The sequence below is a fragment of the Rhagoletis zephyria genome, unplaced genomic scaffold (genome assembly GCF_001687245.7).
Source record: "Rhagoletis zephyria isolate East Lansing unplaced genomic scaffold, Rhagoletis_zephyria_1.1 Rzeph_scaffold_00199, whole genome shotgun sequence".
NCBI lineage: Eukaryota > Metazoa > Arthropoda > Insecta > Diptera > Tephritidae > Rhagoletis > Rhagoletis zephyria.
The window spans coordinates 143,058-161,856 of record NW_016157283.1 but is presented as its reverse complement, the minus strand read 5'-3'; the positions used below and the strand labels follow the sequence as shown (position 1 = coordinate 161,856).

Below are 18,799 nucleotides of genomic sequence, written 5' to 3'. Positions count from 1 at the left end.
GGGCAGGAAGAAGAATACACTTACGATCGAATACGCTCGAATTTTCGCTCTCTATTACCCATTTTGTTGAGTACAGGCATGATTTCTGGGCTATTTTGGGCACACGCGGGATCTCGCATTGCGTACGGGAAAGAAACTACTTAAATATAATTAATCGATTATCGATTCACAACAACAAAGTCATCAGCAGATTTTTGCGAAAAGTTACCTTGCCATACTTATTTACTACTTAACAAGAATTTTAGCAAAATGTTGCTGATTTTGGTTAAATAAATCATTTATTTCAAAGAAATTTTTATTTATTATTTTTGTAAATTTCTGGAAACCGATTGAAACCTGTGATCGAAATGGTTTCGGTATCGTTCCTTTTCAGGTCAAGATAACGGTTACGGTTTCGGTTTCGGTTTCGAAAAACGAAACGGTTTTAAACGGTTACGGTTTCGGTTTGGGTTTCGGTTTCATTCCTTGATTTTTTTAGCCTAAAACATGGTGGTTACCGAAAGCTATTTGTATACAAAATTTCATGAAAATCGGACCAGCCGTTGGCGAGATTACCTGTTACAAAAAAAAGGGACTTCTCTTTATATAATTAGTATAGATAGTGCAAGATTGAAGTTGCTAAAAAATGCGTTGAGTTTTGGCAATTTTTCGCCCTGACAGTGTAAAGCAGTTCCTTCCATATTAAGATATTTTTCGAACATATTTTAAGAGATTTCAGCAACCTTGCGAAGTAGCGAACAAATGTGGCACGTTCCAGCCACAGCTAATTGGGATTTGCTGATTTTGACAATTCTCAAGTAAAAGTAAACAACGCCTCAGAAACCATTAATTCCTTTTATAAATCATATATTTTGCAATTAACACAACAAAACCGCGTTTCCTGTCAAAAAATTTACAATTGAGAAATTTCATCGTCGCACAGTGCCGCCTAAGCGGGCATAAATCGAAAAATTCGTTATCTGCAATGTGAACTTGTTTGGTATTTCTTTAAAGACAATTTATCCACTAAAAAGAATTAAACAGACATTTCCCTAGAATAATAATTATATGCCGCCAGGAAGCCACTAAAGTCGACAAATTGTATACTAAGAATTTTAATAAAAGCATAGCCAGGCGTAAGCTCTTCACAGAAAAAATGTCAAAAATATATTCTTTAAAATAAAACGTTGGTTCGACATTTCTTGTTTCCATATAGATAGTAGAGAATTACAGGAATTAAAATTTTGGGATAAAATTAAACACAGGGTGTCCCTTCGGTGTTCCAAAAAAAAAAAAAAATTTGTTTAAACAAAATTTCAAAAAAATGCTACATTTTAATGGAATGAATAAAAAATATATGTAAAAATATTACTTTATTAAATAGTACAGGCTTTTAGCTTTCAAAAGAAGAAATAAAAACCTGCTCATTTTTTGCACTTTCTGAAGTAATGCGTTTTTCGCTAATGCATAAAATAATTTTTAATTTTTTGTCAGTGCCTTCAGATCTGAACGATTCGTTCCATTTACAAAAATTAAGTGTCAGATTAAAAAGCTTGACCTGTGGACAATAGAAGGTTTATTTTTTTTGTAAAGAGTTGACACCTTTTAAAAAATTAGATTGTTAAAAAATTATATTAAAATTTTTTTAAAAGTTAAATGAATTATTAAGAGATTGGTAACAATCGAAATGTGTATTAACTACATGCAGCGAGTTGCCACCTGTTTAAAAAAACAAATTCTAGTTGAATTAAAGGAAATAGGTAATTGAAATAGATAGGTACACCATAAGCTTAAAAATATTACGAATAGGGTTGCAATCTGTTTGTAAAGTCGAATTTAGTTAAAATAAAATAATAATTAAGTCAAACCATAGGATTACGCCATCGTATTTGTTGTTTTAGTACAAATACATACATTGTCAATCAGTGATTTGTTCTGATTACATTCCTTTAAATTACTGGACTCGTAAATTAACTCAAGAATGTTTTTACTCTCCATTTATTTCTTGCTAAATATGTAAAAGTTTTTCATTTGTTTTATACTCATATTGATATACATATTTCAGTTACCTTATTCCCTTAATTAAAGTGAATTTGATTCTTTAAACATATGGCAACCCTTCTACGTGTCATTTAGAGGTAAAGTATTTTCAAAACTAGTTCAATTGATACCCATAGTTTAATATCTAATTCATTTAACTTATTGAATAATTTTAATAAAATTTATAAAAGGTGGCGACCCTTTTCAAAAATAAAAAACTATATTGAACATCGACAGGCCAAGCCCTGCCATTTCACACCTCACTTTTGAAAATAGAACGAACTATATGTACATACCTATGTAAAAGCCACAATAACCCAAATTCTCAACTTCAAACTGTATTTACAGTGAAAGTATGTAAGTTATCTAAAAACCAATTGCATTTTTGAATTTAGCGTCCTCAATTTTACTAAGAAGCGAATTTTCATTTAAATGCGTCCATAATTCTATTTTTGTCCATATTTCATATGCACTGTGCGTCGTCAGGAATGCCGAATCTTGTATTATATCTTTCTTGTTACCATATAGTGTTTAGTGTTGGACAATTTTTGCTCTTAAAAGAAAGAAAATAATGTCAAGCAAAAACAAAACTACTCAAAAATGCGAATATGTGGTAGATTTCAGACCTTGAGTGGTAGATGAGGTAGATGCTCAAAAAAGTGGCAGATCTACCACAATGTGGTAGCAGTCCGATCACTGCTCATATTACACTATCCAATACCCGCTTGCTTTGCGGCGTCTTAAAACACCTTTCGAACTGTAAACCAATCATTCAATCGGTTAAGAAGCCCGACAGCAAATAATTCTTATACTAAATGAACTTTAAGTTGAAATAACTCTACTTCGGTACCACCAGTCGTGTCCGTCTTGGGTAGGTTGATTTCTCTTTATATCTGTAATACGTGTACGTGCAATTTCAAGAAAATTGGACCATATATACGACTTTTTTCGAATAGGTCCCTAGTCCAGCTATCTAGGGCCAAATATTCCAATCCGTTCAGACCTTTTGCGTGATTGAGTAACAAATATACAAACTTTCACATTTATAATATTAGTAATATGTATAGATATAATAGATGCCACGCCCATTTTTCCAATAACCTTCAGTTTTCTACATGAGCATGGAACCGCAAATACTTTCAGAGAAATGCGGTGTCAAAAATGCAACATGTATAGGTGGTGCCACGCCCATTTTTCCAATAAGATATTTTCCTGTGGTAAAATGGAGCCTATATTTAAAGTTAGAGCTCTAGCAATACATCGGGGGAAACTGGGTTTTATGGAGAAAACGACAAAAATTAGTAGTTACTTCCTAACTGGCAAGTTTCATTAATTTTATACATATAGAGAAAAGTGCGATTAATTTTAACACTTGTTCCCGGTTAGGCGTCGCAACTAAGTTAAAGACAGTAGTGAAACATGACGTGACCAATTTCTTTGACTTTGGAAACGTTAGAATTAAAAAGACAGATTTGACAAACGAACGGAACATAGAGAATCTAAATTTGAATCAACATTTCCACTACCCTTCGGCATTGCTGCTAGACGTTAGCTTCTTCGGAAACTATTTACAGTGACTCAAACAAATGAACACGTGTTGATTTTCTTCCAATATTCGTAATGTTTTTGGATATATATTTTCTTTGTTATTCTTATCAACGCATTTTTAGCCGTTTAGGCGTATACTAAAATTGTAGGGGCTATAAAACTGCGTACCCAAAAATTTTCTAAAAATTCAGAATAAAAAGTTGAAATTTTGACGAAAATTTGTTGAATTTTCCTAATTTTTGTAAAATGTTTGAAACTGTTTTGGTTAAAGCTTAGACGATATTTTTATATAAAATAACAAAAAAAAATTGATCTCGAAAAACATTCCGAATATTTGAAGAAAAAAAAACAACACGTGGTAATTTGTTTGAGTTACTGTATTTCTTTCAAATAGTCAAGGCGCACATGAAAGTATTTCCCCACCTAGCATATAAAAACGACATTGTTAAAAACTTCAACAAATTTTAAAGTATGTCAGACCTGATTATTCTCAACAGGCTTTACTTAAACCTAATTTACTAGTTCAAATATAAATAAATTCAAAATATGTTAGCTGTTTAAAAATTAAATTAAATTAGCTACAATATTAAGTATTATAATTTTAGAAAAATAACTAATTTCTGGAAAATCCAAACAAATAAAATTGAAAATTCTTGAAAAAGAATACCATATAGCCACTTTAGGCCGTGGGCAGCGTTACCATAAGTGAAAATTTATCTTGGAAATGAAGATTTTTTGGGCTGTTTTTTTATTAAAAATCTTTAAAAAAAGATTTTTTAAAAAGCCAAATTTTACATTTAAAATATCTTCAAAATGAAGATTTTTGTGTGTAATATAAGATTTTTAAAGTTTAAGTTAAAGTTGTTAACTTATTTATATTATCCTTACTACATCATTGTAAGCAGCAAATGAAGGAAGAAGAAAAATGATATATGAAATCTCCTACAATATTATCTGCCTTCTTCTCTCGCACAGTAAAACATATACGCCCGTATGCTGTAATCCGAAAGTTCGTAGTTACGAATTCGTAGCTCCGTTCCGAAAATTCGAAAATTGGTATGCTGTAATCCGATCGTAACTATCAACGGCGCACTATGGGAGATTTGAGCCTATTTTGTGGCCAAAAGTCAATTTCTTGACTTGCTTGAAATAAATTTTTTTTTTTTGTCTTATCTTACAGAGAATACTTCAGAGTAAAAAAACTGTATACTCAGTTTTTCGATAAATTGACTTACCGTTGATTTGGTAACCTTCAAAAAGATAGTTTCGGTATTTTCTGTAAACGAAAAATATGTAATTTTGTGCCACTTTCAAATGCGTGTATCTCGTAATCTATTTGCTGCTTTTCAAAAGTGAAAAGTGGAAAGAAAGAGTGTCGGTTAGCAGAATATTTACCAATTAAATCTTGTATTATAGTTTAAAGGTTATGCCAAAGAAACGTCCGCATTTAAGTGACTTTAAAGTGAAATTGTACAATTAAGAAGTTTATTTAATGTTTAAAAAAATGTTCAAACACGTTTAAAAAAACTCATCACAAATCAGTATAATAGTCTCTGATCTCTTATTTCCCCATAATCTTATACAGCGATTTTGTGCGATATTAAAGATATTATAAATTTTCTTTGGTAACTACAGTGACGAGCAAAACTGTAACATGATGTACCACTTTTTATTTCAGCCACCGCTATCTTTCATAGTTCTTACGACTTTCATACTTTTGTTGTATATTCTTATTGGTACACCCCTACTCCCGCCCTCATAACGATTTGAGGTCAATCCAACAACAATAAAAAACCTGGAGACAAAAATCTAAGTTAAGGCAAATGTTACAGTTTTGCACTCACTCTCAGTTTTGCATTTTACAGTTATCTTTTGCTTAGTTGGAAGTCAGATGACTTTTTTCTGTATTGTAATTTATTCAAGAAGTGATCACCAATAAATAATATGGTGAATCAGGAAACATAAATGTAAATAATAGATTTACTGCGAAAAGGCGGGACCGCAGGGAAAGTGGCAAAAAATTGTGGAGTTTGCCACATGAAAATGTTAAGACTGAGAAAAAATATAGCCTAAAGTGTTACTAAGGACAAAGGAAGTCTGTCAAAATATATTACAGTCCGATATCTTGTGAACTTAGTAGCAAGTAGCGCTGCAGGCACTACTACAGAAGCGCTTAAGGTATTAAAATTGAATGCAAATCAGTAGATAGTGAGGCGAAAAATTGCCAAATTGAGCAAAATGGATCATAAAAGAAGAAAAAAGCAAATTTGATCAAAATACATGTGCGAGTGTGGCAGCGTTTTGCTGCATCGCACGAAAACCGGACCGTTGCCTATTGGGATATGTTAGGCCTTACAGAATGCAATAAAAAACACATTTTTAAGATTTAATTGAGGGTTATTTGGTCTGACAAGACTAAATTAATAGCTTTCAATCAGATGGCCGGGCATGGTATTGGATCAAAGGCCCAAATTAAGCCTAAGCGCATCATGTAAGGCAAACTGTGAATCACAGTGGTCGGTCAATAATAGTTTGGGGTTGTATTTCAAAAATGTTGTTGATCCGTTTGTACGCATTATGCGAAAGAAACAGTATCTGTTCATATTTCAACAAAATTTGCAAGATGTAGTCGAGAAAATTAGAGTTTCTGCTGAAAAAGCAACCAAAACACACTGCACATGTTCGCAAAGACTGGAACAAAAACAGAAATTTGCTAATTTGAAATGACCTCCACAATGCGAGGACGCATCTTACTAAGTATCCAAGTCCGTCCAATGGAGTACATGAGCTGTGAAAGCACACCAAGGATATATGGGAGGCTATACCTCCAGAATTTTTACAGACATACACATTAGGTATGCCAAATTGCAACCAGGAACTAAATAAAGCAAAAGCATACTGAACATTGTGTTAATAATTCTTTTTTTTTGTGAAAATTGTCAAAAAGTTATTAAAAATATATGAGTGCAAAACTGTAACATATGCCTTAATTTACATTTTTGTCTGCTGGTTTTGTTAATGTTGTTGAATTGACTTCAAATCGTTATGACAGAGGAAGCAAAGATGTACCAATAAAAATATACAACAACAGTATGAATGTCGTTAGAACTTGGAAAGATAGCGACAGCTGAAATAAAGTGTTACTCCATGTTACAGTTTTGCTCGTCACTGTACTTGGTACAAAATCATGAGTTTTATGAAATATTACACGGTGTTATAATTTAAAAGTTGGAACAAAACCTGTCAGATAACAAAGAGGAAGTCTTAAACTTAAGGTCAGTGGAGGATTCGAGTCGATATTTAAAATAGAACGTACGAGGCATCTGTTTATTGGGTTGGGGTCCACTGGACCCCGTGTGAGCATTACGCTATTTTTTGGAGGTGTGACCATTGCGGGTTAATTTTTGCGCGGCACGGCCACTACTTCTAGTCCTACTACTGGGCCAAGTTTTAAATTGATATCTCAACTTTAAGAATTTTGGCCACAAAATAGGGTCCCATAGTGCGGCGTTGCCCACTAAAATAGTGAAATTCGAAGTTCTTAATCAGCTGCTTTGACAGAAACAAATCAAAATAAATATAATCGCAAGTGAATATTGAAATTAAAAAAAAATTAATTTAATCATTACTTGAAAAGACTTTTCCTTAATTAAGTAGAATACAAAGGATTCACTCAAGTAGCACATTGGTGTATAACTTGGTGTAAATTTGTGAATTTCGGTACAATTAATCNTTGAAATTTAAAAAAAATTAATTTAATCATTACTTGAAAAGACTTTTCCTTAATTAAGTAGAATACAAAGGATTCACTCAAGTAGCACATTGGTGTATAACTTGGTGTAAATTTGTGAATTTCGGTACAATTAATCATATTTATACCAAAATTCATAAATGTACACCAATTTATACACCAGTGTGATACTTGAGCAGTGGCCGGTGCACTTTTGTCCCAGGAGGAAGAACAGTTAACAGTTGCATTAATATAAAAAGGAGATTGCTAGGAGATTGTTCTGATCCATTTAGCTTAAATGATAAAATGTAAGATCCCTCCATTTCACTAGATATTGTGCCGCTTTAATTCTTGGAACGCTTTCCCAAAATTCCACCACATCCTATTTAGCTCCTTTTACAAAGCCTCGACCAATGTCCGGCCTTTCGCTCATGCATTCCACCAGTTTTTCGTATTGCGAGCGATTTGTTGTGATCTTCGATCTGTTAATTTTATAAACATTTAATAATAATTTTTTTTTCTATTCACACTTCAACTTACGTACATTTTTTGCGTTTACACACTTTTTATTGATATTTTAAAACAATTTGTTTCGCTCCGACACCAGTTGCTATTTGTACAAGATTTCCGACAAATGCATAAAAATTACAGCTACGTCGGATTCAGGCATACCAACATTACGGCCTACGAATTTCGAAATTACGATACGACAACGCGGATTTCATAATACCAATTTTACGATTCGTAGCAAAATCGAATCTACGACGGATTACAGCATAGGGGTAAGACTCTAGTGCAGGAATAGAGAGTGGAGGAAAAGAACAACCGGCATTTTGTATCCCCTCTAGTTTAAATGACAATAATGGAAATTTTCAAGTAAACTGCCATTTAAGAAATATTTGCTGATGAGTCTACATGGATAAATTTATAACGAGAAAAAAGGAGCGGAAAGCTTTATAAAATAATATCCATGTAAAAATATATATAAAAGTTCGAATTAAGAATCTCAGAATTGTTATGGAACTTTGTCGAATTTTCTTTACTTTTGCACAACGATTGAAATTTGAACTTACATGGTTTTCTATAGATAACGAGCTATTCTTTCATAAAAAAAACAAGTAATTTTTAAACAAAAACACAAGCGACTTCAAGTCACATATATAAATTGATCGTAAATTTCTTCATGATTCATTTGCCGGATGTAAACCAAATTAATATGGGACCACCTTTGAGGTACCACCTTTCCGATAAAAAGGAATTATCGAAATCGGTTTACGTGGTTCAAAGTTATGCGGTAACATACTTATATACATAAAAAAAATATTCGCGCGAATTGATAACTACTTCCTTTTTTGAAGTCGGTCAAAGCTTGTAAAATGTCGGGTCCCTATTTATATTTTCGCCAGTGAATGCATACATATGTAAACGGTGCAACAAATTTTGTGATGGCACGAGGAAATATTCATTTTAAGTTTAAATTGTTATAAAAAGGACTTTAAAACTTGAAATTGGTAAATTTTTCAGCTAACATAATAAGGGCTTTTTACAGTCTTAAAGACAATGTCGAATTTCGTGTTTCCTTTCAGGTATTTTTAGATTAAGATTTTTTGGGATCGAAAAGATTTTTTAGCTTTAAAATCTTATTTTGGAGATTTTTATGGAAAAAATTATGATATTTAGGGGACTTTCTTTGGCAACACTGGCCGTGGGTTACTTTCTGGTTGGTTGTATTAAAAAACCATTCGCTTTAGCGCCTTATTCTTCATGAGGTTGGTTATCTTTTTTTTTCTTTCTTGTGCAAGATGAATGTTTTTTGATATAACCTAAACCTACAGCAAAACAGTCTTATAGTCACGGATTTCGGAGAAGCTCATACATGTTTTACAATAATGAATACATTTTTTCATTTCGTTAAGTTCTTAGAGTCCTATTTTCCTATTCTGCTGCCGGAGGGAGGATCTGAAATACTTCAGCAAAATGTATGGAGAAATTAAGGCGTCTAATGTACAATAAACTGATTGTTTACATACATATGTACACACGTGTATATAATATAACGCAATGACAGTATTGCAGCACCGGTGAAGTGCTCCACCTTTAAGTATTCGCTGCTGATATTGATTTTTGTGGAAGTACAATAAGATATGTAAGTTTTGCGTTAAAAGTTTCGTTTTTTATGAAATATACATACATATGTATCTAACTGCTTGGGGTACTGCAAATAGATAGTATTCTACTATTTCCTTTATCCTATATAATTGTCTAAAAGCCATTCGAAATATTTTATTATCTTTATTCTGCCAGTTAAGCTGTACTCGTAATGCGCACTCTTCGCATACACGTTTGCGGAGACGATTTAAGTAAGTGCAATTTAAATTCAGCATAGCGAATAGAAAGCAAATGCAAAGTGTTAAAATGAATAACGGATAATTAATTTACTTACACAATTGGTTCTCAACGTCGTGACCATTAAAACGAAAGTTATATGTGTGTTAAAAGACGCGCCTGTGGCTCAGGCGTATCCTGCCACAGGACCCAAAGCAACGTTAACCGTTTCGTTTCGCAGTGAAATGATTACTGAACAAACCCAACGAATTATTACTTATAAGTGAGAAAAGCGGCACTATTCAGTTATGTGTTGGGGTTCTGGGTGCTTTTTCGTTTTTATGCAGTTGCTGCTGGTTGCCGTCAAAAGTCAGTATTAGGATTGTTAATCCCGGGATGCCGGGGTACCGGGATCCCGGTCTTTTTTAAGTCCCGAAAATCCCGTGATCATTTGCCTAGAATCCCGGAATTTTCGGGATTTGTAATTTATACTGGTGGCAATAATAGAAACGCTATATGTTGACCAGTTTTGGCTATATTTCTTTTGTTTATTTAGTATTTACCATTTTTTTTATAAATGTGTTGCTGCAATATAAATACATATCGTCATTTAAAGTGCAAAACCGCGTATCAACAAAATGCAAAACCGCGTAAGTGAAGTTGTAGAAATTATTTTCTATAGCGTAAAAATACTCATATTTCAAAATGGTTATTTTCTTTATAAAGTAATCGCATTTCAGGCTAGTATATTTCAGGACGAATGGATAAGGATTGAGCCAAGAGCTTGTGTGAGCAAATCCAATTTTTGGCAGCCAATGTCAGTTAAGCGGTTTTGCAGAACGACGATACGCGGTTTTGTACTTTAAAGGACGGTATAATACCTTGCGGCTTGCGGCAGTCAATTTTGCCGAATATAGTAAAATTGCGTTCTTAATTTTTCTCTCTGACGTCAGGAGTTTTTAAAAGAAATTTGAAAGATATGATACTTAAAAAACCAGTATGGGTATCAAATGAAAGGGAAGATTCTGTAGAGTTATCCCAAATTAAATTTTTTGGTGCGTATGGGATGAGTAGGTATTGAAAATACCCTTTTATAATTTTATCCTTGAATGTCCTTGAAAGTTTCCAATTCTTATTTTTGAAAAAATTATATGTTAAGGACTCACTTTATTAGCTTAAAAAAATATATTAAGGGGCATTTTCAATTCCTATTCGTCCTTGTGAACCCAAAAAAATTATTCCATTTGATACCCATATTTATACCTTTCATGAGCATGAAGTGGTATTATAACTTTGGTCCGATGTTTGTAAGTACCAGAATAAGAAGAGATAGACCCATTAAAATGTATACTTAAAAGATCAGAACGGCGAGCTGAGTCGATTTAGCCAGTCCGTCTGTCTGTCTGTCCGTCTGTTTGTATGCAATCTATTCTCTCAGTTTTCGAGATATCCGGATGAAATTTGGTAGGTGGGTGTATTTTTATAATGTATTAATCATTTGTCGGAACCGGAAGAATCGGACCACTATAACATATAGCTCCCATACAACTGATTGTTCAGATATGAGATTTTTCGTTATAACTTCTCCATTTATGCAGCTAGGAACATGAAATTTTGCAATACTTCCACCCATTATCAACAGAAAACTTAGAGTGAAAATTACAAAGATCGGGTCACTATAACATATAGCTCTCATACAACTGATTGTTCAGATATAAGATTTTTCGTTATAACTCCTCCATTTAAGTAGCTAGACACATGAAATTTTGCACTGTTGTCACTTATTATCAAAAAAATACTTTCAGTGAAAATGGCCAATATCGAGTCACTACAACCTATATCCACCATACAACTGATTGTTCAGATATGAGATTTTGTGCCATAACTTCTTCATTTATGCAGCTAGGAACATCAAACCGTTTCCACTCATTGTTAACAGAATACTTACAGTGAAAATAACGAAGATCGGGTCACTTTTACATATAGCTCCCATACAACTGATTGTTCAGATATGCGATTTTTTGTTATAACTACTCCATCTATGCAGCTAGAAACATGAAATTTCGCACTATTTTCACTCATTATAAACAGAAAGTTTACAGTAAAATTAATAAAGATCGGGTCTCTATAACCTGTTTATTGCCCCCATACAACTGATTGTTCAGATATGGGGTTTTACTGTAAAACTCCTTTATTTGGACAGCTAAAACCGATAAATTTCGTAAGCTATTTTTTAAATAATAATACAAAGTCTACTGAGAAAATCGTCAAAATCTATGCTGTATAATCTTAATCTCTTGTACCACTGATTGTTCAGATACCAGTTTTTGCGATATATGTATCTCCTTTATGTAGGAAGCTAAACCCATTAAATTGTGTTACCGGTTTACGTACCGATCACCTCTGATTGTTTAGCTAGAATTTTGTATATATGTATCTCCTCTATCCTTGTCTGCTGTGAATATATAAATTTTTTCAAATGCAGTAATCTGTTAACGTAAAATTTTCAGATGCTAATGAAAGGCATAGCCGAAGACAGCGCTGCTCTTACTTGTTTTGGTTTACATTTCACTGAATTTTTTAAATAAATTTTTTAATCATATCCTTGAAATTTTAAATTCTTTTTTAAAAAAATCATGACGTCAGAGAAATACGCATTTATATGAAGTTAATGAGGTAGACTTTTATAAAAAATTTAAACTTTGAATAAACAAAAGGAATATAGACAAAACTGGAAGAATTAAGGCGCTGCTTTACTGCCACTACTATTATGAACTTCTTTCAACCAGGAAATACATTTTTTGACTTTGTTTTTTGCATCGAGCTTTTTTCGACATACCTTAAATTACTTTATCAGATATGTACGCGCTAAAGTATTATTAAATGCATATAATTTTAATTAATGTCTTTCGTTTCGTTACTTATGAAATAATTTTCACTTTAAATAAAAAAGTATGTTCCACACCGATTTACTTATTATTTTTCATATGGTTAAAAAAAATAAATATCTAAATCCCGGGATCCCGGGATTGATCCAACGACATCCCGAAAATCCCGGGATCTTAAACATCGAAAAAATTAACATCCCTAGTCAGTATACCTTAGGTCTCTGCGGTCATTTTATTGTTGGCCGTAGCGTTATGTTTATGTAAGTACATTATGTACAAATATATTAATGTACACACATACATATGTATATTACGGCGCCGGGCAAAGAAAATTATAAAATAATTCCGCTCAAAAATGCGCAGAAAATGGAACATAAGTACATACATATGTATATACAGTAAATATCAAAATAAATTTTGGTCAAATCTACATACACTTCGCGACACTCGATTACCCTCACTTACATTTTCTGAATATTTTCCATTGTAGATGGGTTTCGAAAAAATGTCGTACGCGGCAAGGCAGAGATTATATGTAAGCATATTTTTTAGTGCCAGTGTTAAAAAAATCAATAACGGTAAACAATAAAAGCCGCTTGTATGGTGTTTTTCGACTCGCAAGTGCGACACATGATTACCCTCACTTACTACTATAACTAAAATAAAGGATAAACAACAAAGTTTTTGCTAATTTTTATTATTAATATTTAGTTGGACCTCCATCCATTCTTATAAGTTCAACAAGCCTGTTTGGCAATGAATTGTATAAATTTTGAATATAATTAATTGGTATTGAAATGAAGGCAGTCTCTATTGCATCGATAAGTGCTGATCTACAGTGGTACTGTGTCCCTTCGGCATAAATCTTTCGCGACAACCATTCCCACACATTCTCAATGATGTTCAAGTCTGGGGACAACGCTGGCCATTCAAGAACATGGATATTTTTTTCACTAAACCATTGTTACACTTCTCGCTATGTGAATGGCAGCGATATCCTGCTTGGTTGTTGAACATTTCATCGAAGTTAATCACTTCCGTTTCCAACACCTCGATGTAATTATTTGCATTTTGTCGACCCTCCAGAACTCTTAAATTTATTGCCCCATAATATGAAATTGTTGCCCATACCATCACCGAACCAACTGCACTGTGTCGTCTGGACAAAAACCTCTCCGATTTTCTCAAATCGTGAAAATAGTGTTGGAAACCATCCGGACCGTCCAAATTGATTTCTTTTTCGTCCGAAAAAATAACGGTTTTCCATTCATCGCGCCAGTGTACGTAGGTGCGAGCATACTCTAAGCGTGCATGTCGGTGGCGTTGAAGCAAGCATGGTTTCTCTTGCAATTTCTTGCGTCTTAGATGAGGGCACTGCTTTATTATTTGTTGAATGGTCCGCACACTAGCCGTAACTCCTACATTTGCACCGATTTGTCTGGCAGTCGCTGCAGAATTCGACGATTCTCGCAAAATTGCTCGTTGTTCTTTCGTAGCTTTTACAGTGCGTCCTTTTCGGTTTTTGCCATAGTTTTCGATCAAGAATGATAGAATACAAGATTGCGCCGATCAGAGAGGATTTTTGAGAATAACTTTTGTGTGACGTCACACTGGTGCAATTGCGAGAGAGAGAAATGCCAAAACGTGAGCAAGAATGGAAGAAGAAAAAATGTTGCAAGGAAAACGTAAACAAGTTGCACAAGTGTGACGTCATGCAAATAACGATTCTGTAAAATTCGTTAAGAGAGGAATAGCGGTCCGAGATCGGCGCAACCTTTGTAATCTCTCATTCTTGATCGAAAACTATGGCAAAAACCGAAAAGGACGCACTGTAAAAGCTACGAGAGAACAACGAGCAATTTTGCGAGAATCGTCGAATTCTGCAGCGACTGTCAGACAAATCGGTGTAAATGTAGGAGTTACGGCTAGTGTGCGGACCATTCAACAAATAATAAAGCAGTGCCCTCATCTAAGACGCAAGAAATTGCAAAAGAAACCATGCTTGCTTCAACGCCACCGACATGCGCGCAAAAGGTTATTAATCACCCATAGATCGCGGGCAATTTTACGTGCAATTGCACGGTTGGACAGGTTGCTTTCCTTTAGGCCAAAGATTTTTCCTCTCTCGATCTCCGTTAAGGTTTTTCCGCGTCCCATTTTTAACACTAGGTATTGAAAAAACTGCTTAATTTGATATTACTCACTTTATTATACCGTATGACCACAATGCAAAAATTATCTTACATTGTTTTCAAAGGCTACTGAGAAACAACTGAAGTGAAGGTAAACAAGTGTCGCGCTTGCAGGTTCGTAAAATAGGAGAAAAGAGTTATTTACCGTTGACCTGAGCAGATATTTAGAATATGGCCACAGAAAAATTATGGTACGTTAGTTGCCATTTACGCGTATAAGATTTTTTTTATGCATGCCACAAAAAAAAATAATCGTGAAAATTCAAGCGAGGATTATTAAGTGTAGTTAAGTGCATATGCATACATAGTAATAATAATTTGCGCTTACGCTTTACTAAGTGTTTGGCCGAGCTTATCTTCCAATTTGTGGTGTGTCTTGACGTTGCTACACAAGTGAAGGGAGCTAGTTTTCCGCCGCCTGCGAATAGCAAATGGATTTTGTGAGAAGCTTTTTCATGGTAGAAATACAAACGGAGGTTTGCCATTGCCGCTGTTAGAGAAAAAACTTTTTGTCGGACTAGGGATCGGACCCAGGTCCTGCCGCCGTTCCCCTTGCGCTTAAATCGATAATTGCGTGTAATTGAACGGATCTGTAAATCGTTAATCGTCATAAACTAACGGAACCACTTTTTATCTTTGGTTGATGAAGTTTAATGAATGACTCATGCGTTTAGATACCGATAAAGGCTCATTGTTGCACAAAAGGCATGAAATGACTTATACTAAGTTCAAACAGAAATAATTTCAACTCGATTTACATTTTAATTGAGCTACCCTTATTTGGTGTCCACACATATTTATGAAAAAGGGTCATATAGTTACAATAGGGTTAAAAATAAAAATTTAACATTCCCAGCAAACATAGTCTCTAATGTAGTTCTCGAATCGAAAATCAGGTTAGAGACCTATGTTAGAATTCGATTAGAGAATGATTAGAAAAACACTAGACATTTGAAACCAATTAGAATTCAACGTTAGAACTCGATTAGATATCTAACCTTTTCTCGACATCGAGAACCAATTCCCCTTTTTGTAGAGAATACTATAATTATCGACAGTTTCTCTAATCGTCTTCTAACAGTCTACCTTTGAGAAACATATTTCATTTTGTATCGTTTTCCAATCGTTTTCTAAGCTTAATGTTTGTTGGGATTATGAAACGGGGTAATTTGGTTTGCGTGGACGTTTTGACTCGATCAAGTCCATTAGCGCTTTAATAGAGTGAAGCGGGCTCATTGCTCGATTAGGCGGCTGCTTGTAACCCCTATTAGACCACTTTAAAAATTATATGCCTATAATGCTCAGCTTATTGTTAGTTGTAACGCAAATGGCCAGGTGCTCCGCTATATTTTAGGGGATTTAGTACACGCAGCTGAATTATCTAATTATGATGGAGATCACCCATTATATTTGATTACATTTTGAATTTCTCATCGTCAAAATTTCACCATCCAGCATCCGCTATTGTCACCAGGTTTGTTTTGAACGAGAAAAAGAAATATGTGAACTCACAATTATTCCGAAATGATTGAAGAGATCAAAGGACTGCTACTTATAACGTGACCAGATTTTTTTACAATCCAGGAGGACAAATTCTCAACATGGAAAACACAAAAACTTAACGGTTCAAAAGTTATAACTGAAATTAAGAGCTTTCATGCACAAAAAAATTTTAAATATACGCATATAATATGCACTCAAAATTCAAAAATTTGCGCTATAAACAAGTAAAATATGCAATTAAAAATATGTTTCCAATAAATTTATTGCCGGTACAAAAATAACATGTTCATGTAAAATAATGATTGAAATGGTTATAGAGGACTTCTAACTACACCGAAATGTTTTTAAACTGATAAAAAGTATATAATAGCGCCCCCTAAAACCATTTTAACCGTTATTTTACATAAAAAAATGATAAGCTTAAGGTTTATCGACGATTAACGATTGTGAATCCCCTAAATAAGTATTTATGTATAAAATTAGTTTATAATTAAGCAAACAGTTACGATCTTGTGTACATAGAAATATTGACAGTTTAATAGTGGTTCAGATGAATGGTTGCATGTTTTAAGTGGATTGTCACCCTGGTGAGGAGCAATTAGAAAGTTTGCCTTTTTGATTCCATAACTCGTGCAACCTACTTCCATTTGGCGGCTGTAATGAATTCCAATACGTCATACAAAGATAGGAAGCTGCACTCTGAAACATTCTGCAGGAATGGCTTGCCGAGTGTGTTTAAGGGCCTCACACTCGCACAGAAAGTGTTCGGACTGTCGCTTTTGAGCCAGGGTCATCGCAACTGCGACAGAACCTGTGGAAGGGAAATCCAATAATTTCAACATGTACTCCAAGGGGCCAGTGCACTGTGCATACTGCAGTAAGTTTGTAGATATCTTCCTTGCTTCCAAAAGAGCTTTGGTTTTAAGTGGGTCGCAGGACACCCTGGTAAACCTCTACGATTTTGTACGGTTCGACCTCTACTTGGCCTTGGCGTGATAACTTTCGCACCTTATTAGTTGGTCCACTGCCTCGTTTCCTGAAATGTCCCTATGTCCCGGGACCGACATAATTTTGTATTGATCAGAGATACAGGCCAGCTCTCTCGTATAGAACTCCACTAGTTGAGATCCAACACAGGTAGAAGAGAGTGCACTAAAGGCTATCCGAGAAGATATTTAGATGAATATGTGAAACAATTTTAAGTAATTATTTTGTCAAGAGCTTTAGCACTAAATTTAAAAAGTTGCAAATCAAAAAATAAAAAAATATGTAAAAACCACTGCTGTGGTTGTAATAAATACTAAAATATACGCATTAAATATGCAAAAAAAGATATTTTTTGCAAAATATGCAAAACCATGCAGTTACTGCGAAATATGCAAAAATATGCACTAACGATTGAGTGTCATTTTAAAGGAAATTATATGATTCGTAAAGATAACTTACCCATTTCCATTTAAAGATGCCCAATAAAAACATGCACTTGCACGAGATTTCGAGCTCTAGTTATAACATTTTTAGTTAAAACAATCTTTTTTACATGGCAAATTACAAATGCCCACCGATACCTTTAAAAATTGAAATAAAAATTTTTCAAAACGGGAAAATTTCCTTCGCAGTAAATCGGTAATTTTAAGGCCACAAATTCGCTAGGTTAGTTAATTTGAATGACCCTTATATATACATAACTATACAAGAATTACTCATTTAAAGTAATAAGAACAACCCTGTAGGGATAACACGAACTAGTGAACCAGATTTCTAGTTCAGTACGAGTTCTTTATTGCCAAAAACGAAGCAGTCCGATAGCAACTAATTCCGCACCAGTCCAAAAGCAGTGAAATGTGGTACTTTCACTAAACTATTCTATTTTAAATTTTAAAAGCAGGGAAGGTAATCATTATGAGTAAAATAATTTAAACAGCATTTAATCATTATTTTATGTATTATTATTGAGTTTTATTTTTTCGCTCAAACGGAAATAATTATTATTTGATTTTTATTTTTGGGATTACAAATAATGATTATTTTATGATTTTTATTTTTCGCGCAGAGATTATCATTAATTTTCAGTTTTATTTTTCCACTTAAAAATAATGATAATTTATAAAACTGAAAAGGCCATAAAGACGCAGCCTACTGAAATTTTTACCTGAAAAGTTTGGGTCTTATTCCTTTTATAAGGGTGCCTCTCAAAAGGATATGTCGGTTATCACGCTGGTATAGTTTTTGAAATGATTAATAATCATTATACTTAGTGATTCCATAAACAAAGGCCAAGATCCTGAAGGACAATTGAGAAAGGCAATGCAGTTGCAGAAAAAGAGGCATTTAAAAAAAAGTGTCAAAATAATTACCACTTTCTCACTAAATTTATTTAAAAATGCAAGCCACCAGTGCTACCTTTTTTTTTAAGAAAAGACAAAATAAGTTTTTTTATGCAATCCACCACAGTTACGTTAATACAGTCAGTCAATAAAGTTTAGGTACAACGAATTTTTTACAATACGGGCAACTATTATTTTAATATTTTAGTTTTCGGTAATTTTTTATAAAAATATGGTCAATTCTACAACAAAATCCCCAAAAATCAG

The 18,799-nt window shown here is 33.7% G+C and overlaps 1 protein-coding gene across 4 annotated transcripts in view; it reads right to left on the bottom strand.

Moving 5' to 3' along the window:
- cno (adherens junction formation factor afadin) overlaps positions 1-18,799 on the bottom strand; it is a 379,548-nt gene that overhangs the window by 219,233 nt on the left and 141,516 nt on the right. Inside the window, exon 1 of one of the 4 annotated variants that reach the window (XM_017609200.1) lies at positions 9,741-9,879. The exons of the other annotated variants lie outside the window; for them this stretch is intronic. The gene's annotated coding sequence lies outside the window, so the exon portion shown is untranslated. Of the gene's footprint in view, positions 1-9,740; positions 9,880-18,799 lie in introns of those variants that run through there. 4 annotated transcript variants of the gene reach the window in all.